At 41.3% G+C, this 23,589-nt stretch overlaps 1 long non-coding RNA gene across 1 annotated transcript in view; it reads right to left on the bottom strand.

Annotated features, from left to right (window-relative positions):
• Positions 1-332: 332 nt before the first annotated feature.
• LOC112949868 overlaps positions 333-23,589 on the bottom strand; it is a 28,567-nt gene continuing 5,310 nt past the window's right edge. Inside the window, exon 3 of the long non-coding RNA XR_003249897.1 lies at positions 333-503. This is a non-coding gene — a long non-coding RNA (uncharacterized LOC112949868). The remainder of the gene's footprint in view (positions 504-23,589) is intronic.

Consider the following 23,589-nt stretch of genomic DNA (forward strand, 5'->3'; position numbering starts at 1 on the left):
CACTGAGTAGCATATCATAGGATAAATAAGCCATAAGTTTAAACACAACAGAACAGGTATTGAATCTGCATAATCTGCATATATTTATATCTAAGCACAGGATATGCCAACTTTCTTTGGCCTACTGAAGATTTAAATACTCCCTGAAGGAGTAGACAACTTGACACTATAATTTGGTTATAGTGAAAAAATTAACTGGGGCAATCCCCTGCTGCTGATTATACCCAATTCACCAAAGCAGATGCAGATGCATAAAAGAGTGGGCTTCCAAATCTGGAAGTGCACTTACATAGAGCTCTCACCTTGGGAGGACAGGGCAAGGTCTGCCGGGCTTCTGAAGCTCCCAGAGCAGTCTGATGGCTAAAGCAGGTCAATCAGGTTGTAACTGGCTCAGAACTCCCTCATGCTGCTTCCTCTGCATCCAAATCAGCTTCAAAATGAGTGGGACAGTTTTCTTTCCTCCACATGGAAAACCACATCAAAAACCACTTCCAATCCGATGGCTGCAATAGAGAGAAAGAGAAAAGAAACATCCAGTTAGCACAGGCAAGGAAAAGCCCAACTCCCAACCATAAAGTTTCAGTCCAACGAGCACAGTGAGTGTGACTTTAGTTACAGGGATCTCTGCTGCCCATAGTGGCAGTGCCCCGGGGTGGTGGCTGCTTCTGAGGCCCCGCCAGGCAGGTTGACCCATCTAAGACAAAGGACTACTACGACAGACACCACACACGGGCAGCCCAGTGACAACTTGCCCCGCCTTTGTCCCCTTCATTGCTTGTCACTTGGCTCTGAGACCTCCCAAGCAGCTGCTGGCTGTTGGTTATGCCCAACTTGCTGAGTTTGGTGTAAATAAAGAGCTCAAGACTTCTACCATACAAAACCTTGTGACCAACAGAGTGCCTGCGCTGGCACCACTGGATACCAGTTTTTGTTCAGCCATTTCTCTATAATGATGTGATCAGGAAGCCAGAAAGCACCACTATTATTTAATCCTAATAATGAACAATAAAAAAAAAAATAGTGCTGAAAATTATGCTGCAGAAACTATAAAGAAGAAGCAATTTCAACATATTGTTTTGCTTCTTAACTTTGGATATGGAAGAGAGCCAAAGGAGAGTCATTACACCATTCTACTATGATACACTTTATACTTCCTTTACCAAGGCCGATTCTGCACAGTAAAACTTTAAAAGAACAGAGCAGTTAATTTTCCATCTTGATAGCGGCTAAGATAAACTTTCTGAACATAAGATGATTCTCCTGGCTGAGCTACTGCTTAGATACACCAGATACGTGAATTATCCTATTGATCTCAATAGGGAGTTAACCCTGGGTACTAATGGTGCCTTGCTAAGTGTCAGCCTCTTCTGGCTCACAGATGCATCCAGAAAATGTCTGTTCACCTCTCACCTGTCAGCTCCAGCCAGACTCCCTGTCTTGCAGGCTGGCAGTAGAGGTAGGAACACACCACTTCCCAGCACTGCGGGACCACTGCATCTCTGGCCTTCCAGGTCAGCAGGAATGCACGTGAACTGTGTTTGCAGCCTGTCCTGCAGCTCCTGATTGAAGTGTCATTCTGTCTTACCGCCCAGCGAGAGCACAAAGCACCCAGAGCAGCACAGGAAACTGCTTGGGCTCCTATGTTATAATTCCTGCAGTTTGAATTCCAAGAATGGGTATGTGCAAGGGAAAGCAATGAGAGGCAAATTTTATAGATGATGAGAAGGGAACAAACATCTGTCACTTACCTAATTAGCAACTGTATGCGACTGCTGTTCCAGAAATGTATGCCTGAAAAGCCCTTTTTATTAGCGTAAGAAATGTGTGTATGTGCATTAGAGAAAGCAGTTATATCATGAAAGATTCTGGAAGAATTGGCACTTTTCTCCTGAAACATCTGCACTGTAAGTAAAAGTATCATATATTTGTTTAACTAGCTGGGGAAGAAGGTAATAAATAACATCTTTAGGAAACTTAGCCATCCTTCGGAAACTCCCAACCATCCGTCCTTGCCAAAGAAAGTACTAATGTAAGACAAGGGCACCACCTCACCAACCACATTGCACATAGTGAAGAAAAGGCCTTTTTAAAAGGAAAATCCCTAGCAATTAAAAAAAATAACCCCAAATCAAACTCCTTATGGCAGGCCTGGGAAGCACTGGGAGGAGACAGAGATTCAAGTCACGAGGCAGATTTTTGCACCCCTGTTTCCTAGCGGCTAGGTGCCCGGGCTGCCCGGCCGCCTTGCAGCGGCTGCAGCAAGAGCTCCCTGCGGCAGGGCCAGTGCCGGGCCCGGCCCCAGGGCGTCTCGCACGTGAAGCTCCCGCAAACAACAGCCCCCAGCGGAGGGGACCGGCCAGCCCCGAGCTCCGGCCAAGGCTGCTCCGACGCTGCCCATCTCGGGCAGGTTTGCTCCGCTCCAGGGCCTGGAAACCCTCCCTGCCGTTTAGTGGAGCTGCTTCCCACTTCCTGTCAGCCTCCTCCTCCCACGCATAAATCCTGCTCGGACACTCTTTAAATCCAGCTTACCATCAGAGGCAGCCCACAAGTAATTGCTCAGAATTTCAATTTACTCTGTTTATTTACTAGGCCTGCTAAAACTGTGAGGAGGTGCAGGATTTGATCTGTCAGATTCCTTCTTCATCTGCTAACTGCTCAGCCACTTTAAAAATCTTCGTATCTGCAATATGCTTTACAGCTCCACATGAAAAGACTAATACAGAACTATGCATAGAATACACAAATTATTTCCTCTAATAGTTTCTTCAGATAATAATTGCAATCAAGAAAATATTTGCAAAATAAATAAGCATTTGACAGAGGAAAAACCTGTTTCTGAATCATTAATAAAAGGTAGAGGATATTATGAAGAAAGATTTGCTTTCAACCCTTCTAATTATGACTAAGCAAATGCCTCATATCCCTGAAATACTCTGGATTCATAGCAAGCCATGAGCACAATCACTCTGCCAAGTTATCTGCTGAAATCAGAGCAATAATTATGGTCAGTGAAACTCCTAATCTTGAAAGACCTTAGATTTAATTCTTTGTGCTATCAATATCCCTCTCTCTCTGGATTTCCTCCAGTTACATTCGCTGTGATTAACTGCAAGCGGGGAACAGGTCCTCACAATTACAGGCCATCTGCAGCGGGGCAGGGAGGGATCAGCCAGAGCCTCTCGTGTGAGACGTCTGCAGGGGCAGCCTTAACCTCCACACGCTGCCGAACGAGGCAGCGAGAGGGGCAGAAGTGCCTTCCAGGTGGCGCAAACCCAACAAAAAACACAACAAAACCTTAAGGGGCTCTTCTCCATGGAGCTCGAAGGGACGAAGTTGAGCAGCGCTGTGGAGAGGGCAGTGCACGGGGCAGCAGGGCTGCCGCTTCGGTCACGGGGCTGGGCTGGAGCTGCTGCCCACGGACACTGTTACTGCAGCTCCCCCGATTCTATATTTCACCTAATAAACACCACAGATTATTACATTTACTAACCAAAAGCATAAGCTTTCAAATCCCTTGCACGTTCTAACTGCTAGGGTAAAATACTGCACGGAGGTCTCAAATTCTATTCTGGCTGTAAAAAAATCCTCCGGTCTTTTCTACTATCTTCTTTTCCTGCGGGTCACAGAAGCTGCCACCTGCCAAGACCAAACTGATTTGCTATTGGCAAAGACTGAATTATGAAACCCTACAGGTAAAAAAGGCTTCAGCATAAATGTAATTTAGTAGCTGCTACAAGTGTGTGCCAGTATGAAAATATTCATTTTGGCAATCATGCAGGAAAATAATCAATATTTAATATTATTACTAAAAAAGTACTGGCAAGTTGTATTTTTTAGCCATTTTATGCATTCAGGTAATTCCTCTGTTTATATTTGATAAGGGAGACAAATTTTATAAATAAATCTATTACCTTCCAAATATCCATTTGAAGGAGTTTATATTGGAGATCAATACAGTGTAAACTTCCCCTCAAAGCATGAGCTCTTCAATACAATAGAAGGTTGATTATTTTGAATTCCACCCCGCCCCAAAAAAAGGCTCATCAGCATATGAAGACTATGAACATTACTCTGCACAAATATGTAGAAAGCCATTACATATGTCTGTACTTGTGCTGAAACTTTCCTACTTCAGTGCTTTGTGTCAATAAGTTTGGAGAGCAAGTATCTCCCTCTCTTACACCCCAAACTATCCTCTTTCCTCCCTTCTTCCTCCCTCTCCCCCTATTTGTCTATCTTGTGATGTTCTTTGTGTAAATCTTAGTGGATTTATTGACAAAAATGTTCTGGAGTGCTGGTGAACTCTGTTATTTGCCGCAAGATGACTATTTATTACTTTGCAGGCGCTTCAGGGCCGCGCTATTGTTTGGTGCAAAAGGGAGCAAATGGAAAGCAGAACGTTCATTAAAATGGACTGCACAACCAAGAGGCAAACTCTGCCTCACTCATGTGGATACTGATTTTTTCCATTTCTGCTACACTGAGCTTATCACAAACGAGGGAGGCAGCAGCTGCATCTATGATATTCAGATCCCCTACCAGAGCTGATGAAATGTCTCAGTAATTCTGCACTTGCTTTTTGCTTCCCAGTGACGAGAATAAAACGCATTGTCTGCACTCACTGCTTCTAACCACTAAAAGCTTATGTGCACAAAGAACAATTAATTTCTTCTCCTCTTCTAACCCCAAAAGACATATTTGCTGTGTTTTACCTTTATAATAAAATTAAATCAAACTTAGTAAGTTCTTATTAAATTTTGTTTACTTTCTCTATTAAAACACAGAACAAAAATCACTCATGCCTATTGATTCTTTGCTGTTTTGAAATAAACAGTATGAACTTTTTCTCTTTGGTTTCAATAAACAAGTCCAAGCAGGGGCTTTTGATAAAGCGTTAGTACATGTAAGTAATCTTATTGTAATTATTATTAGTAATCTTATTGATAAGAACTGTAATTATTTTAGCTCCTGCCTGTACAAATTTTAGGCGGTCTGTTCAGACTGTTCTGAAACAGAAGTCCCTGAACTCCTGAGTATCTCAGTCCAAGCTGAAGCTCAGTGCTGGGATAGCTGCTGGTGGCTCGTCAAGTCAGCCCAGTAAACGAGCGACATCCCTGACTTCAAGCAGAAATGCTGTATAGTCGCAAACAAGTTTCAAGTACAGAAACAAAGGAAGAATCCAACAGGAATAAAAGATGGGGCTTTCTCCGCAGAGAGGAGAGCGGACAAGAGAAGCCGGTGTCAGGCCACATTCCTTGAGCTTCATGCTTGCTAAAAAAGGCAGTTGAATCGTCTCGTTCCTATAATCCACCAGCAAAGCCGAAATCCAGTCTGGCAGCGAAGCCCAGCAGCGACCAGGACAGACTCTGCTCCCTGGTCTCCCCTCCCTGGGCCAGACAGACCCATCCCGTCCTTGCGCTGGCTCTGGTGGTCACAGGGACTGCATTCAGTGGGCCAGAAACAGCTGACTCGTTCCCTTTGCTGCTTCAGCCAGCAAAATCATTTCACAAACAAGCAGTTAATGTCCGAACAAATGCAAAGAAAGTAAGAGGAATGGGAGGACAGTTTTCTTCCTTCTAGTTTTGTTAAATACCATCTCAAACCCGTCATGTAACTTCAGCTTCTAATTGCAGGACCCCAGATATCCTTCAATGTTTTTCAAATGCTTCCAGACATTCTCCAAAATGCTTTTTTACGCTTCTGGAAGGCTCTTCATCAATGAATCCTGCTGGGCTCAGGCTTCTAAAGGCAGAAGAGCTGTTTCCAGTCATGGCTACACGACAACAGACACAAGCAGCACCCGAGCAAGCAGGACTATGCAGACTTGCAAACACACGCCCAGAAAAAAAAATAGCGCCTAAAGTACATTAGTACATATATTACATAAAGCACATACACTAACTCTGCTAGTTGCAAACACCTTGAGCTCTGGAGTCATTTGTGCTGCTACTTGCTACCTGAGGCAGGAGCATTTCCACATACTTCAGATCCTAAGGGCTGCAGTGAGAGGACTGCTCTTTTCCAAAACACTTCCACTCATTACCAGGCTTCAAGCCAGGCAGTTGGTACTAACTGCAAGTCATCACAGAGGGCACAAGCTCAAGAGCTGCATTTATGCTTCAGCTGGACACCTGAGAAGCGGGTCCAAGCCACTACCAAAAGAAAAGAAAACAAAAACAAACAAAAAACCAGCAAAACCTACTTGTTGTGTTCCTTAAGAGGTTAAGCTGTCCACACAGACACAGACAAGGGAACCACTGAGTCCCACCTTGGGAAAAAAGACAGCAGAGCACTAAAAGCAGACACGGAGGGGACAGTGGAGGAAGGACAAGCTCAGCTCCTAACAATGCTGTAGCCCATTAAAAAATTCAAGCCCTGTATCTAGTAACTGCATGTAAGAACATGGGGCACCTGATGGCTGCTGAATGACAAGGTGATTGCTGTGAAGATCATGACTGACAGCAAAAAGCAAGCACTGAAAGTGCTTGTCCCCTGAGGGGACCTCACATCTCGCTCCTGAGCAGGACTTTGCTGAGCTCAGCTGTACCACCCCACCCGGTACAGCTCAAGGGAAGCAGGTCACAGCCCTAGTAATATTTTTAGATCATATTTCTCTGTGGAGTTATTGAGCCCCACCTTTTAAATCACAGCACTGAGAGCATAAGGGATGATCATATTCATATTAATGGTGTACTTAGTGCTGCCACCAGCTCTTCTCTACTGAACAAGTGCCTCTAAACTCACAAGCCTCTTGCCATTCACCTGTTCGACTCTCAGTAAATAGCAAATTAAAAATTGCACCACTGAGTACCAAGGTACCAGAAACTCCCCTCTAGGAAGGCAGCCCATGACTCTGCTGAAAGGAACGGAACGGGCAGACAGGCAAGAGCTTCCGACTCCCCTTTGCACCCACCCCATGTGTGCACATCCTAGGTCCGGAGGAACGGAGCACACAGCAGCCAGGCCTCACAGGAGCAACTGCTCCTCAGCCCTAAGCTGCTCTCACAGCCACTTCGATGACGTTCTTGTTGGTAAAGCAGAATGATCAGCTGCCATTTGGAGCAGCCCTCAAAGTCCCAGACCACATTCCTGCCTGCTTATGGGCTCCTGGTGTCCCTGCAAAGGTGATCTGCTTTACTAACGTGCCACTGAGTGACATGCTGGCATCAGGTAAAACTTAGATTAATTTTTAGAATATTTAGCTCTTCCTTCACTACAAACAAAAGATCAATAACTAGTGCAAGCTTTACATAACCAGCAAATATAGATACATATATGTAAATATTTGTATAATCAGAAGTAAGGTTAAAATAGAAACTCCCACTTTTCTACAGATAACCTGGAGGAAGACAGGCACATGTGGCTAGCACCCAAATTCTGGAAGCCCCATCTTAGCCAGTCACCAACTCTGAAGCAAGTGCAACCACAGACCTAGATATAACGAAATCCAAAACAAGTGTGTCAAATTAGGACAGGCATCCTTTAAAATGATACTATATAAAGTATTCACTGCTGTTAATGGAACTGGACAGCAATATACATCACATATTGTATTTAAAAGACAAGGAGAATTGAGCTATCTGTCCACTTATCAGAAAAGTTCAAAAAGGTTATTATTTCATGACACATATTACAGTACAACAGGAATGAAATTGAACACTGCTACAGAAAAGCAAGGGACATGTTTTTAAATTATAAAATGTGATTGTTCATCTAGGAAGCCTTAAGTTTTGCATTTTCAAGTGTCAATTCAGATTTTACATTCTGCAATAAATCTAAGCCATTTGTTCAACTACACGGCCTCATGCACAGGTTTTAAAATGCCTTTTTTATGCAAGTGCCCAGCACACACACTCCAGCTAGCCTGAAAGACAGGAGTTAAGTGACACATATAATGAGGTCATGAACGTTTTATAATTCTTACAGTTACTCCTCCTTTGGATGAAACTCTTAATGGAATTATAAAAAAATTAAAATTTAAGCATTCAGCTCACCAGTTGCTGCAGTTGTCCAAATGACAGTTTAGTATTCATCTATCATACTTCACAGGTAGCATAAAAATCAGGAGGTTATATCAGACAGGGGTCTAGAAAACATGGGAAATAAAGTGTTTTAACAGCTCCAAGCCATTCCTGCATTGCTACGTTGCAGGAGTACTGTTGATAAAGAGAATGTCATATCAGTCTCTCAGCTGATAGGCTGAGATACCTGAACCAAATATAAAATAAATTTCTCAGCATTTGCCGGTTCTCTCAGCCACAGACGAGGATTAAAGTCTAATGGATCAACTGGCTGGATCACGCAGATGTAACATGAGCCCAGTTCAAGCGCCATTTGCTATAGGATATTTTACCAGAACTTCTAAAGCCCATTCTGGGCTTCAGTAAGCATTAGGAGTTGACATGAATTGCTATTGAGCACATCAAGTTCCTCACTCAGCAGTAAGACTTTATTGCTCCTACAAAATCCAACAACGTTGCACCTTTCTCAGCTCTATTAGTAGCCCTTTAAGACACTTGTTCCACATAGGTAATAAATAAATAAATAGAACCAAGTCCAAATCTCTTTCCAAATCAGAAGACAACTAAATCATCACATGCAGTGGCAGTCAATCAGACGTCTTTAATCCTGCTCAGTTCTGTTCCAGGAGTTAGTAACATAATTGTAATACAAATATTTGATGTATCTAAAATAGTGTACAGAATTACTTGGCTGATTATTTCTGTGAAATCTCTCAAGTCACAGACTGAGAGAATATCAGTGACAAAGCAGCGATAGAAAATGAGGAGCCTGTGGCGAATTAAATGGTTTCTTTGCCTCAGTCCTGATTATACAGATGTTCAGCATGTAACTCTCCCCAGTGGGTTCTTCCCAGCTAACAAAGATGACACTCTGTTCCGAGCAGGGCTGCAGAGCCCCTGATACACGGGTCTGCTGATTAACCTCAGCCACAATCAGGTAAAAGCAGCAGTGAGGACATGCAAAAAGGGAACTGATCCCTTCCGACTTGCACCAGGCTGCGGAAAATCTGGGGACACATTCTGCTCCTTCATCTGCATTTGATCCTTTGTTATCCCAGTTTTAGCTCTCCTATTATCTATGCTCGGGAACTGCCGTCAATACGTCCATGCCTTCGATTCACTCTGAAGAAAAACCTCCAAGGAAACAAAGGGCTGGGGAAGATAATATTACCAGGGGTATGGGAAACAGGTAGCTCAAGTAGAAAAGAGAGTCTTTTCACTGAAAACCAAATATAGATTAAGAGATAGTCTTTTTTCTTTTAAAAAAAGAATAAGCTTTCAATAGTATTGTGGAAAAAAAACATTGTTACAGAATTTCCTTTATCTTCTAAAATTATCACTTATCTCAGAAATGGAGCAATCATTCAAGTGTTAAATGGAAGTGACAATGGCAGTTAAACACAAAACTAACTTCTTTAGCAGGAACAAATCATATGAATCCTCGAGAGGAACTCAGAAAAGTGAAGAGTTAAAACAGTCCTGTAACAAAAGTCTGTGCTGCAGACCTGCCCTATGCACTGAGCAAGTTCACTCAATCAAGATAATTTCAGGTCATCTCAGAATCTGGAATCACTGAAAAAATGACACAGAAATAAGAGTGACAAATAGTTGCTATTTCAGAAAATCTAACTGGTTAAAGCCTATATGCATAGGAGATTTTTTATTAACCTAAGTTTTAGATCCTTCCCATAGCAATGTACCCAAGAGGGCTTCAAGATCCCAAGCTGCTGTAGGAGCCCCTATATGAGGACAAGACTATCACAGGATCTGTTAACGCAACCACGACCCTGAGCCCCTGGACGCAATGTTACCAAACATGGACTGAGCGAGACTCAGTCTGGAAGATTTTTACAATACAGTTGCTATTTGAAACTATTCTGCCAGCAAAATTACAGATGGATCCTGAGCTGGGGTTAAGAAAAGTTCATGTTCAAAAATGTCCTGAAAGAAAAAGATGTTTCAGTATTATAAAGGCTGTTAAACACCTTTAAAAGACTCATGAATGTATTAATCGAAAATATACTGATATGGAATAGCACTGTTTTTATTTCCATGAAAGAGAGCATTAGAGTAAAAGGTGATACTCACTCATGAAAGATAACTATCTTTTATAGATGTGAAAGGCCTACTATATAATTTAATACAATACAGGCATCTTTTATAGTAATGTTTGGTTTATATACCTATACAATGTCTTTATATATAAAAATTATATATAATCCTCTTTTTAGTTTATGCCACACCACTATAAACAAGGCACTTATGGCAAGTCCAGCAAACTCTCTTGAAGGATTAGTGTATTTCTCTATATTAAATAGTTAATGCAAAGATACTTAATTTGTACTCTTCCTTTATAAGCACAGATCTGCAGGTCGAGCACTAGACAAACCAATATATTATTGAAACAGATCTTTTTTTTAAGAAAAGGTCAAATATCAAGGGCATATTAAAAAAAGCTATTCCAATTTTCAAGAGGAAGAGAAGTCCTAAGAAAGTGACTTGTTCATCATCAGCACAGAAAACAAACTGGTAAAGATGTAGCAAAGCACAACAGTAATAAACTTTCCTCTTTGCCTAGTGATGCAATCTCCTACAGATTCACATTTTATTTCTGTACTTTTATGTTCCCCCAGAAGATATCAGTGAGACAGGTATTCTTAAAGAGGCCCTATGCAGAAGTGAGCAAATACACAGCAAGAATTTGAAGCGCTGCAGAATTCCTGTCTCTTTCTCCTAACAGCACCAGGCTGAGCCACAGCAAAGGGCACGTCCCCGTCAGGCCTCATCTCTCAAGGAAGCTGTTCACAGAGTGGGCTGCTGGGTTCCCGCTTCTCATGCGTGACAGAAATACATCATTTTCAGCATAGCAGACCTCATGCATGTAAGTAACAGCTTCCTACTTGTTTGGCCGTAGTAAATAATTCCTTTTTATATTTATCTGGCTTGTGTAAGGTCCCCAGAACAAAGGCTCAGGCACTGCCAAAGAATGTACTGGTACTGTATTTGTTATTCAGTCACAGCATATACTATATTCCAAAGTTGGATTTATTAGGGCAGTTTCCAGTGCACACCACTAGCAAGGACCACTAGATGTTAACCAACTTAGATCCAGAGCTCTCGCCTCCTCATCAAGCAGCTCCTACTCTAGGGCTAGAACAGTGCTGAGCTGTCCAGCCTAGGACAGGCCACTCTCCCCAATTTCAGTGTGATCATAACTACTATGTATCATTTTGACACTAAATCTGAGCAGGAAAATTGGGAAGTGTGGAATTCACACAGCTCCCTGCCTGCCACTTGGAAGGAAACTCCCTCACTGTAGTCAGAGACAAGAAAAATGACATCTCTGGCATTTAGCAAAAGTAATTTATGTTTTGAGAGGTAAGTTCATGTCTAGTATGTTTGTTTCTAAGGAGGATTACATTGGTTGAAAATGATCAAAATGAGACATTTTGATTTCCTCAAGCAAGACTCCCTCCCCCTCTCCCCAAATTATCTTTTCAAAACCATTATTAAAACTCTTGTCTTCCAGTGATTCCAGAAAAAGCAGGAGAGTGGAAAGGGCTCTATGCTGCCATCCCTAGATACCGCGGCCAGGCATCACGCTCAGCGCTACCACTCTGTGTGAAAGGTGGGTGAAGGTCTCGGCAGCTCCTGAGCAGCACCTCAGCACGACGCATCGTACTGGATTCGGCTGCACGGCAGCTCCCGCTACCCTTTACCATGGCGAGCAGAACATGACGTATATTCTGTGTGACAAGAAGGGAATGACTTTGCCTTTGCATAACTCTGCTGCTGCCCTGAAAGTACAATAGATCAAAGGGGTCTTAGATGGCTCATCTATTCAAACAGAGGTATTAAATAGATATATTACCAATCTGTTATTCCTTGTTCATGCTTCATAATTTGTTAGAACGTCTTTCTACTGACTGTATCCTCTTTTTTTTTTCCAAAGATATTAAGAGCAGAAGCACAGCAGGACTGCTCACGTGCATACCAAACACTGCATATACTTGGTATTTTCTTTTGCTCACTTGTCATATTCTCAGTGACTTCAAAATCTGCAAGGAGAAGTCCACTTGTGATGCTGGTGCCACAAAGAAATTCAAATGACTAAAACAAAACACGTGCTGTTAATTAAATTATAGGACAAGAAGTAAAACCGCTGAATCGCAGGTAACGATGCTCTTCTTCAGATAAGTGTATTAAGGTAGGACATAAAGCTTTCTCATTATTATAATAAAATGTACAGCATTGTGATTAGCCTACTGGATATAAGCTATGACAGGTTTAGACTATAAAAGGTAAAATTTACACTTTGGGGAAAGCTATTCAACTATAATAACAATACTTACAGAGATTTTGTAGAACTCCTCAAGTCCAAATGAGGACAATTTGACCAATAATGGTAATTCTGCTGTTTCTATAATTACTTTAACTACACTCATATACCTAATATCTGCAGGAGGTAGGCACAGCAGAACCTCAAAATGAAAATGCTCTTTAAAAGATTCAAAACTCAAGTTTCATTTTCAGTGCTCTCCAAATCAGTTTTTTTACTTAACTCTTCTTACAGAAACCTTTTGCCTTGCCAGTCTAAGAAACTTTTTTCCTTGGGTTGGTCTCAAATGTTGTTAAAGTTGTGCATCACTGAGATTAATAGTGATGGAAAGGGAGTTGTGAATTTTATTACAAGAATATCCCGGTATATTATCTAGGGGCAGCAATTAGGCCCTGGCAAGTACTTCTATGTCCTAATTTCTGGTAGCAAAAATTCAGAGAGCTTAAAAGTAGGACTGGGGTAGAATATAAAGCCTGATAGCTCACATTTATTTAACCTGAAAATCAAGAGATATGTAGATATCCCCAAGCTCATATACACACAAGGGGTCTCTATTCATAGGAGGGGGAAGTTATTCCTGTGCACTGGAGTCTTACCTGGAAGGGAGTCCTCCTGCCATTAACATCATTCTGCAGAATTCAGCACCAGACTTGAATTTTGAAAGCTCTTTTTTTTGCCATTTCATCTATTGCCCCCAAATTCTTTGCAAACTTCATGCAAAAGCAAATCTGCTGAAGGGATTTAAAGCTTACAAGAAAGCACCACAGCCACACACTTGCCTGCTATACCACGTGGCTTGCATGGGGCACAGCTACCCCTTCTCCCTCCATAGTAACCCCCTCCTCCTTCACTAATATTACAGCATTGCCAGGTGGGGGCAGAGGGGAATGAGGAATGCGCCTGCGTTAACTCCGTGGCTTGCGTGTTACACGTTACTCAGTGAATGAAGCATCAAGACTCATGCAAATGACGCTTGGGAAGGCTCCTAGACTTCTCTGTGGACACTGGTGTGATCACCACTGGTGTGATGTGCACAGTGCACTGAAGCCTTCCACTCCCCTGCCAGGCCCCCTGCACCCCACAAAAACCTGCTCCCAAGGGCTCCGCTTGTGCCACTGTAGTATTATTATATTAAAACAAAAGTGTATGTTTGCATTAAATTCACTCTAACGCCTTCTATAACAAGCTATAATCATGCTATGATACTAAAGCCTCCCTTACTACTAATATAATTGTTTCCCAAATCTAAGGTGCAACTGGCTGCTTATCAGACATGTCTGCAGTGCAGGGAACGGCTGCAAGGCATCTTGCAGGAGAGGAGATGAAGTGATGTGCTCCAGGGTTACGCGGGCAAATCATATCTCATGCTAGCACCGAGCCAGAGAAAATTGCTTCCTCTGAAAATTAAGTTATGGGCATCTTGTAATTTCTCTAACCTGGTGAGCTGGAGTTATGAACAAACACAGACCTTGCAAATACGTTACAGAGCCAGCACACCGCTCCATTTTAGTATGTCAAAGAACACAGTATTTCTGAGATTGAGGTAAGGCCTTTTCCACCTGCATCTGGGTATAGGGAGTAACTAAAGTAGGTTAATATAGAGCCATCTTCGAAAAAATCTCTAAAAACACTGACAAGAGAATGACTTTTGCCCAAGGCAAGTGTGTGGTTTGTGGCATCTCCCCAAGCACTTCTTCACCTGCCCATTTTCCCCCGTTAAAAGCATCTTCTTCATGGGCACAGCTGTATACAACAGGAGATCAGCTCAGAAATTCAAGGCACATCAAGCCAGAGCAACAATACAAAGCGAATTTGATGAGCACTGTTTTCACCAAGCAGGTCTGGGTCCAACTCAGGCTCCCAGCAACCTCCACAGGCTGAGAACCAGCCTGGAGTAGCACAAGGCAGAAGGTGCCTGGAAGGAAACAGCGACCAAGGAAAGCAGCAGGCAGCCCTGCCTGGACAGGACGGCAGGCTGTGAGCCAGCCCGCACCGGCTAAACGGCTTGCACAAAGGGAAGCCCTTGCCCCTTTCCTGGAGAACAAGGCTTTACTGCTCAGTCAAGAATAGGTCTACAGCAGAAGGGACATGCAGCAGCCGTGACCTCCTGCATTTCCCTGTCCAGTTAGGGAAATCATCTCCTGATTTTCATATTATCCAATTCAATTCTCACATCTTTTGGAAAACAACCCATCTAAGAAAGAAACAAATAGCCAAATTTACGGACCCACCAAACAATTTAATAACTAATAGTGTATGTGTGGGGAAAGAGAAAGCAGAGTATCCGACCAAATTTCAACCAAACTCTAGCACAAAGTACTATGTTATACCATAGATCATTGCCCTGCATTAAGTACAAATGGCAGAATCCAGATTCAATAACTCTACTTTGGAGCCTGCAACCACTATAAAATAAATAATTCAGCTAATCAAACATTTTTAGCAGACTTACTCAGCCAGGGATATTTGCACAGCTCTAAACTGCCTGGTGCTAGTCGAATGGGTTCAGACATCCAGAAAGTAATCTTCTACACTCAGTTTTTAGAAGTGTTTCTGAGAAGATATAATATTTAGTAAGCTATACCTAAGACTGTTATATAATGCTTTTACATTTTACAGCACCATTTTATTCTGCATACAAAAATTTCATCTTTTTTCCTCCTAAAGATGGCAATTGATATTACATGTTATTACAACAAATGAGATAATCATTTTTCTTTCACACAAACAGTATTTCCAAATATATTAAGAATTCTGACATTTTGTTATAGATTTCTCATTGCTAGTAGTATTCATTACTACTTAACTGTATGGAGAACAGAGAGAGAAGGAACCAATCCACCTTATTAAACGAACCCATAAATCTACTATATTAAAATTAAACTCAAGCTGTGAAACACAAATATATTTCACTTGAAGGAAAATAAAATGGAGGAGGAGGTGCAGACATAAAATCAAATTAAAAGAAATCATACAAGAAGGGAAGTGATAATGAAATGAATAAAGCCATAATAATAATAAGTGTACTGGCCTATACTCAGCATTGACACAGGAAATACCTTAAATCTACACAGAACTGCAAGGGGGGTGACAAAGTTCCCATCTTTGGGAATGGGAATGTGGAATTCAGAGAGCATGCAGAACAGCTACTAGGGGGATCTGAAGCTAGAGAAGGTAGTTAAGTTGCATAACTACCACATGAAAAAAAAAGGAGAAATTGGAGGTTGCTAAAAAAATTCCAAGTTTGTACCAGGCTCCTAAGAACTAAACAAGGATTAAATTAAACAAGGAAAGCTTTGCAGAGTAGAATTTTCCTCCTGACCTGCTCTAAGCTCACTGCATCCCTAAGCACACAGGCACCAGGAAAATGTTTAACTGTGTGTATCTCACGCAGTCAGCATTCTTGGTGTTACTGGTGTTAATTCACAGACAAGTTTTTCTGCTTATTTGATACGATGATTTCCAACAGAAACATAAGGAAATTTGGTTTATGAGGGACAATCTCACAACTGCTCCAGGATGGCTGCTTGGGCTGGAGGTAGGATTTTCATAGGATGAAGTTGAACCTGCACACGCATCATCCGCACTTCATCTCTCCACAACGTGTCCCCAGACTAACAGAGCTCCAGTTGTGAACTCTGACTCCAGATGCCTCTGCAGTTAGATTCATATGCAACTTTTTGTAAAACCTACCGAAACTGCCTATTTCGAAGCCCAGGTCAACACATCTTTAAAACAAGGCAGCCTACCAGTGGCGGCAAACTGCGGCGCACGGATGTTGGGCTGAAAGAAAACGGCCAGACCACATTAAGTTAATAACGTGCTGCTTTAATTGATTTACAAAGCAGCTCAATATATGATCACTGTGCTATGAGTACAGCTATAAGGTGGCCCATCAGCTCTAAGCTTCATTCCCAAGCCTATTAATTAGTTTGAGGCCTTCAGTGTCCACCGTTCAGATCTAAATCACTTGTTTCCCATTACACTGTAGCCCGAACACTGCAGGCCCATAAAACCAGGCATTAATGCTTCTATCAGTGGGGTTTCTGGAAATCAGCTGTGATTATTATAGATTAAATCTTCCTAATCCTTGCAAACAAAAAAGATTAGAATACACTGAAACTCAGTGAGAGTGTTAAATACCGGACTATGTTATAGTTAGAGATATAATGTTTATTCCTCTTGATAGGAATTAACATTTAAGATCAATATATGCCAGAAAATACGGCATAGCTTTTCAAGTAAATTCAGATATTGATGGATATCCAATACATTGATAGGTTTAAGAGCTTTCCAAGTTCCTTAATACTACATTTTTCATCATACACATTCTAGACTTAATCATTCATTTCACATGAAAAATAAACCAGACTATTTGCATGGTTGACTAAAACTGACGGCACTATTTGCTGAATTTGCCACATGCATATAATAATTTAACATAATTTAATTACTTTTACTAATTATCTATTCAAGCTGAATACTTCCCACATAGAATAATTACTACATTACTTAATGTTGCTCTTCAGTTACATTTCAGCATGGCTTTAGTTTACATTGCAAACCAAGACGTACAAATAACCAGTTTCAGCTGAACAAATAAAATAAAGCAAGCAGAATAGGATTAAACAAAAATAAGAGCAAAATAGTCACAAATCAAATGTCATTTACACTTCTACAGAATATAAACAGCATATTTCTGTTTATTTTTGAAATATGCCATGATTTAAATCTGCTTAACAACTTGACAAAGTAATTTTATTAGATTTTAAATTACGGCCTGCATATGAATCTGACAAGTAGTGAAAAAACAATGCTCTTGCTAACATTTCAAATCATGCTTGTTGTGCCACACAAACAACAAAAATTGGAATTTCAGTTTTAAGACTGAGATACGGCATCATCTGCAACTTGTAATACCTACAATATCAGAGAGCAGCAATCTCCTAAGCTCATGTCTAGCTCTGAGGTTCACATTACCCTCACTCAAATTCCATTCTCTGATACTTGGCTATTATTTTGTCTCTTTTTTTCTAAAGTGAGAATATCACCACAATAGCACACACCGCCTTTTCAGCAGCCATGCTAAATAAAAGATATTAAACAACACAAAATCTTATATCTTAAATACAACATAATCTGTTTAGGGGATGCAACTGCTTTTTGCTTTGATCTACCAAATCAGAATTTAGATTTAAAAGATTAAATACTGATGCTTTTATTACGGATTTTCCTTATTTTAAGAATTACACTTGATAATATATATCATCACACCTTTCCAGTGTTTTGCATTACAGCACAAGCCACCTAGCTGCCAGAGTGAAACTTAAACAATCCTGCGCTATCCCCACATTACTCCCCAAGTTACTGCGCACCTCGTCACCTTGGGAAGTAGCTGGGGATTCGGAGGAGGGATTTTGTACGTGAAGCACCACTGTTCTGACCCGCTCTCATCAGCACACTGCATGCAGCTGCAAGAGAAATGAAGTAATTTCATTTTATTACTTAAATGAAAACAGATTTTTTATCATCTAAATGAAAACTGGATTTCATCTGCAGTGAAATCAGAAATTCACTGGGTCAGCACTGTGCTAAGGACAAGTAAATCTTACAAGCAGGAGTGAGGATAAAGCTTATTGCAATATCTCTGAATTATACAGGATACATTACACCAACACAAACTGCTGAAAAGCATTTAAGAAAAGCTTAAAAGAGACAAACTGAAAGAGATAAAAATCCATAGGCTATTATAGGGTTTAATGCAGAATGCCCATGGATGGCAACAGGTAACTACCACAGTGTGCCAGATTTGGAGCCAGAACTGCTAGAAATGCTTTTAAAACTAGGTCAGTTTGGGAGGGTCCCAAAATTTAAAAACTCTGAAACAGAGATTATGATAAGGAATGTGGTTACACATAACAAACTCTGTGCAAACAAGTCTATCAAATTAATGCAGAGAAGAACCTCAATCTACTATTCCCATTAAAGTCTATGAAAAATTATCTACTGAGAAGAAGCTAGAGTCTATCAAGAGCTTCATTACACAAAGCACGGAGCAGGCACCATGAGCAGCCACACTGCAGGCACCGGCACCAAGCAGGTCTGTACAGGCAGGTGCAGGGCTGTCTTCTCCTGCTCACTGGGAGCTCCGAGAGGCTCCGGGACACTGGAAAGCCAGCGCTTCTGACAGTGTCCTGTCACAGCCCAAGCAAAGGGAAACCTCAGCGCTCCAGATGCCACTTCCCACTTCAGAAGTGCCCGGTACACTGTGTAGCTGCCTCACATGGGGACACTGATGAACAGTTACACTGAACACCCGTGCATTTATGGAGCTTCAGGCAAAGTCTCTAAATAAATGACAAGAGTTCCTCGCCCCTCCCGGCAGAACAGCACCCCTTGGTAAGCATTCACGGAGGGCATTCTGGATGCCCTATCTCTTTGTGGCGAACAGTCAAGGATACAGCATCACTGGTCATAGCAAGTAAGGTCTAGAGCAGGTTCCCTCCAGCTAATGTTCTCTTTCAGGAGGCTGTGTGGTTTCTGCTTTAGAGGCTTGAAGATAAATAGCCACAGAGCTTGAATTAGTTTGTACAATCATTTTGATGTTGCTGCAGTCTGCAACACTGGTAAGATGCTTCTCTTAAGATGTTCTCTTCTCAACCCCAAAACGTGTAGGGGCTTATACATGATTCCACGTGCTTTTTGTCACCACCTTCTGCAACATAATTTACTGTCTTTCACTCTAAGGATTTATTAATTTGATCAAGGGCAAAGGATGTGTAGCATGTTCCACCAGTTAATAAAGTTTATAAAGCACCAGGGGATTTATTTGGATGAGAATCATAGCAGCAATGCAAGACTTAATCAGCCCAAAACCAGCTGCTAATGCCAGAGAGATGTAAAACTCATTTACAAATGAGAAGGGGTGGCTGAGCAAGCAGACAAAATTGAAAAGTTGTATTATGAGACTTTTAACCTGAGAATGTCAAGATTTTTTAGGCTCAAGAGGTAAAAAGAAAGTACTTCAAAATGCATGGAGCTGAGTAGTTTAAAGGATACTCTGACGCTGAGGATGGGCTCTGCTGACCATAAGAATACATAAACAGTGAAAGGAAGGAATTCCAGCAGAGAAGGCTTTATGTAATGAAAAATATTTGAACACTGAATCTCAATCAATGTTGTCACCGGCAATTACGAAGAGGTTTATAAACGCAGCGTGCTATCAAACAACAGAAAGCGTTACGCCCAAGCCCACCGCAGCCCACGCACCCGCTACGACTGCGAGTCCAGAACAGTTCTAGAGCCCTGGGGCTGGCAGCAGATGGCAACTTATTAAGACCATACCCCTGTGTAAAACAGGATTGCCTTAATGCAGTAAAGCAGCAATATCTAAAAGGAGCAAACAAATAAAAACACTATGCAGTGCAGTGAACTTAGCAAGCCCATTGCTGTACGTTTCTGCTGGCTGGGGCGATGTAAGGAGTGCTATCACACTGCCACCTAGCGCGATGCCACGCGCCGAGGGGCTGTGTGCCCAGGCCAGGGCGCTAGGGAAGCCCCTGCTCCGTGCCGCAGGTGCAGCGGGCTCCGAGAGCGGCAGCTGCTCCTGCAGCTCTGAGCTGCAGCCTCGCGCTCTGCCATCACGCGCCCGCATCACCACGTGCCCCCCACAGCAAGCACAGGGTGCAGCTCCGCTGAGCGCTTCATGGGAACACAGCCTCCCAAGGCAGTACAGAGCAGTCTGAAAAACAAACTATTTTATTGTGGGGCTTTTTTGGTTCTTTTTTTTTTTGAAAAACAAACTAATTTGTTTGGAGTTGGGTCCCTGGAACTACCCTCTCTCGATCCAGGGAAGAAATCCAACATTTTCATTCTTACTCAGGTCCTTCCCAGACATACTGTATCACAGAGGTCGCACATAAATCCCAAGCCCCATTTTCCCATGCAAGGCTCCTTAGAGCAATATTACAATAGCTTTGATTAAAATACAAGCTAAGTGAGTAATTGTAGGCTTTTTAATTTTACAGTGTCAGTTTGTCATTGTAATGGATATGTTGGAACATGAGAGTTTTTTAATGAATTAAAGAAATGCATATTTAGAAAGACTTGAAGCTGTCCATCACCAGGTTGCTTGTGATGGACACACAAAAACAACAGAGGGAGAACAACTTGTCAGCAATCCAGACCCCCCATAAAGCTTTACTCTTCTGTACTTACTTTTGACAGGCCCTTTCATCCATACATGTCCATAATGCTGGAAAAAGAACGAGAACTGAGAACTAATTTTACCATAGAATTGAGTGGAAAGTAAAAAGGAGAATATTTAGTTAACATCATTTGTTCCCTGTAACCCACAGCACTTCATCTTAAAAGAAGCAATGCCTGAATTTCAGGAATGTTTGTTTACCCTTCTTCATCCTGTTTAATTGTATCACCATCTCTATGCATTTCAGAGCAGACACAGTGAGACGCACATTGCAGTGGGGGTGCTGCAATATTGTTTTTATTCTGCTAATGAGCAGATCTAATCATGTTTCAATTACCTCTCTGATATGCAGAACAAACCCAAGCATCACTCAAGAAACTGATGAATTGGAAGTATCTCCTCAATGACTCAATACTGTGATTCATGATGCATACTCCAAACAAGCAGGAAATCTATTTTGAACAGCGGAAATATATTGTTAAATATTTGTTGTTATTTAAAGAACAAACAGTAGAGCAAACTAATCATCAGGGACTTACACACATAAGCAGTATGTGGTTGGCAGGGGTTATGTCATAAGAATGAGGGACCCATTCCCATTGCATCTCTTCTACAGGTCTTTTGAAGCCACAACAGGGAACAGAACTCACGCGGCACTGCTGCAGCTATGCCAGAGTATTTAGGTGTTGCTGACATTACTAGTAGCAATTAAAATCAAATAACATGTACCAAATGCACTTAAACTGTGTCTTCTACCCATATTTGATATTCCAAATGTCACTTTTGTGCACCAGCCTTTTAAGAACGTGTTTCCCATTGCAGAGATCCATTTGACCTGCAGATTTCTTCCTGCTTTCCTCTGTCTAGATTTGGGAAAAAGAAATATACATCTTCTTTCCATAGGGCTCCTCCCACATAAACAAAGCATTCTGCAAACAATGCCATTCCTGTTGTTTTCTATCCCCATTGCAAACCTTGCCTTTCGGATTCACCATTCTTTATTAATAGCAGTTTCAACATCTCTCCACAGCAGCCTGCAAATTTTGTTTAAATTGCTATTTACTCACACTGATGACTGTTGAACAAGACTGCAATTCAGCAGGCACTTCTGCAGCCCCTTGATCTGAAGGACGCACAAGGCGTAACACTGGGATCAGGCAGGTGGAGCAAAGGTGACAAGGCCTAAGGCTAAACACAACGCAGGTTACTGGATACTGCCTTACAGTCACACTTACTGCTTTACTTGTCATGACTACCCAAGGTTTTGGACTGGCAAAATGTCCAAATCCACATTTGTCAGATCAAGTACTCTGAAGAAAACTGTTCTAAACAATGCCTGTTAAAAATTTCAGAACAATCCCCTCATAGTCACTGCTTTTGCAACTCTAAAATATGCAAAAATACAAAAAAATCTCATTTCTCCAATCATTTTTATTTGGCAAATCACTTATAATACATAATGGAAATAAATATAATTCAACAAATTTATCTCTGTTCACTTGCATATGGTTTTTCTGAAAGAAATCAGTCCTTTCCCCAAAAGCATTATGTGCTTGATAAACATAAATTGACTCTGCTTCCATTTTGTGGGAGAAGGATGTATATTAAGGAATAAAAATGCTGGCAATTGTTCCTCCTGCTTGCTATTCATTGCTCGAATACCGAAAGTCTCCTTATGAATAACATGAATTGATGTTCTTGTCAGTAGCAACAATATTTACAGAATGTATGTTATATTAAAGAGAAAATTGAAAGTAAAGATGTGATTCCACTAAAAGAGACATTGAAACATGCAGACTATCTCACCCAAGCAAAGTCTGTTCACCTTTTGTTGAGATTTGTTTTGCTTTGTATTCATAAACCTTTTGTATTTGATGTTCACAATTTAAAACAGTTATTATCTGTCAAAGTGGGTCTTTGCAGACAGTTGTGATATCAGAAAGAAACAAACAGAAAATGATTATTTTCAACAACAAAACAACAAAATGTGGCATTTTTCATAAGCAATATAAAGTTTCCACTACACAACTCTTAGGTCGTCTGCCATGAGAAACCCAGCGGAAAACGTCCTAAAACTGAAATACAGAAACAAACAGCTAGTCTGATTCACCGAAGTCTGTCAGTGTAGCTCAGACACTCCTCCAAGCCCCATCAGCGTAGCAGCTTCACGCCAAAAGGCATCGCTAAACTGACGCAGAGCTGACCACAGTGCAGACGCCAAAGCTCCCATCAACACCAAACATGGGGAGAAACCCCGTGTGAATAAATACACACCCAAGCTGGTGGAACTATGGCGCTTTATTCCTTCCCAATATCTTTTTATTAAAAAAAAATAATTTTCCTTAAAGCAACTTCTCAACTGACAAAAGGAGAAAAATGAAGCACTCTCTATGTAGCTCTTTAGACAGAAAGAGGTAGAAGGGATAAAATACATATTTTTTTATTTTACCCCACTAGTATATATATTTCACGCACACCCAACACACATAAGTTCTTACAAAAAATGCCACAAATGCAAAGAAATATCCTAGTGATGCTGAATATAGGCAGCAATGACCACGAAGGAACAGAAGGATGGTGCCTTTAAGGGATTTTTCTCGTATAGTTACATTGAAGACCGATGATTATGCAAATAAAACAGGAAAATCTGTAAAGGAAAATACTTTTTTCCTCACAGGAATGAAAACAGTATTAATAATACGGCTCTGGGGATTTTGATATTAAGCACCACTAGTGACAAAAGATAAAAAACAGCAATTCAAATGCTTTTCAACTGTCTTATGCATCCATTAATATTCTTTATCCTGGATTTTACATTTCTCATTTCTTTCCTGAATGAAGGAGGCAAATGGCTTAGGCAGAGGGAAGAGAAAGAGAAGGCAAAGAAAGCAAATCAAATGGAACAGGGATCTGCGACAGGTAAGAAAAAGTCATGCATCAAGCCAAGGCAGCTGCAGCAATTTGAATGTATTTATATTGTCACATAGCTAACGGACTAGGCCATGATTTTGGGATCATTTCTA

The sequence above is a fragment of the Nothoprocta perdicaria genome, unplaced genomic scaffold (genome assembly GCF_003342845.1).
Source record: "Nothoprocta perdicaria isolate Ctin4 unplaced genomic scaffold, notPer1 scaffold_30, whole genome shotgun sequence".
Lineage (NCBI taxonomy): Eukaryota > Metazoa > Chordata > Aves > Tinamiformes > Tinamidae > Nothoprocta > Nothoprocta perdicaria.